Source organism: Nematolebias whitei, unplaced genomic scaffold, assembly GCF_014905685.2.
Source record: "Nematolebias whitei isolate Nwh7 unplaced genomic scaffold, NemWhi1 Nwh_scaf_33, whole genome shotgun sequence".
NCBI lineage: Eukaryota > Metazoa > Chordata > Actinopteri > Cyprinodontiformes > Rivulidae > Nematolebias > Nematolebias whitei.
In genome coordinates, this window is record NW_023618578.1 from 74,947 (window position 1) to 76,165 (window position 1,219).

Below are 1,219 nucleotides of genomic sequence, written 5' to 3' on the forward strand. Positions count from 1 at the left end.
ACGTCCTGATCTGGTCCTACACAGAACCAGCCATGGTGGGGGTGGTGCACGCCAACGGTTGCAGATTTTTAAAAACAGCGCCTCCAGGACGGTCCAAACGCCGGGCCGGTAGACAACACCCATATCTTCCCTGGTCCGGCCACGTAGGAAGCTGGCTGTGGAAACGTTGACCACGCAGAGCTTTGAGTTTTACCAGCCGGCCGGCATGTTTTCCCCGGCGTCTGGATCGATATCTCCGAGACGGCAGGCTTGGGGCCCAGCATAAACAAGCAGGCATGTCTGCCAGAAGGGGTGGAAGAGGGGGGGGGGGGGTCCGGAGTCATGATCAAAATGGTCCGAATCAGCGACAGCACATACAGACAATCGAAGATCGAGGAGCTGTTGTCGCTCATACACAAGCAGCGAGTTGATATCCCAGACAAAAAACGAAAAAAGCAGAAATAATCCAAACAGTATCATCAGAGGTAGATTGCAGGCCATGTACACGGGAGCCATCTTACCGGAAACAATGTTATCAATGCTCGGTTCAGAAACCTGCATCCTTAATGGTATGGGGTTGCATGAGTGCTTGTGGCATGGGCAGATTGCATGTCTGGAAAGGCACCATTAATGCAGAGAACTATGTTCAGGTTCTAGAACAACATATGCTCCCATCTAGATGTCATCTCTTTCAGGGAAGACCCTGCATTTTTCAGCAAGATAATGCCAGACCACATTCTGTAGCAATCACAATATCATGGCTAGGTAGAAGAAGGATTGGGGTACTGAAATGGCCAGCCTGCAGCCCAGATCTTTCACTATAGAGAACATTTGGCGCATCATAAAGAGGAAGGTGCGACACAGAAGGCCCAAGACGATTGAACAATTAGAGGCCTGTATTAGACATGAATGGGAGAGTATTCCTATTTCTAAAGTTGAGAAACTGGTCTCCTCTGTCCCCAGACGTCTGTTGAGTGTTGTAAGAAGAAGGGGGGATGCCACAAAGTGGTAAAAATGGACTTATCCCCAAATTTGGGGGGATTTGTTGACTCCATGAAATTTGGAAACAACAGATTTTTCCCTTAAAATTATACATCCTTTCAGTTTAAACTTTTGATCTGTGATTTGTGTTCTATTCTGAATAAAATATTAGATGTTGGCACCTCCACATCATTGCATTCAGTTTTTATTCACAATTTGTTTAGTGTCCCAACTTTTTTGGAATCCGGTTTGTATATAC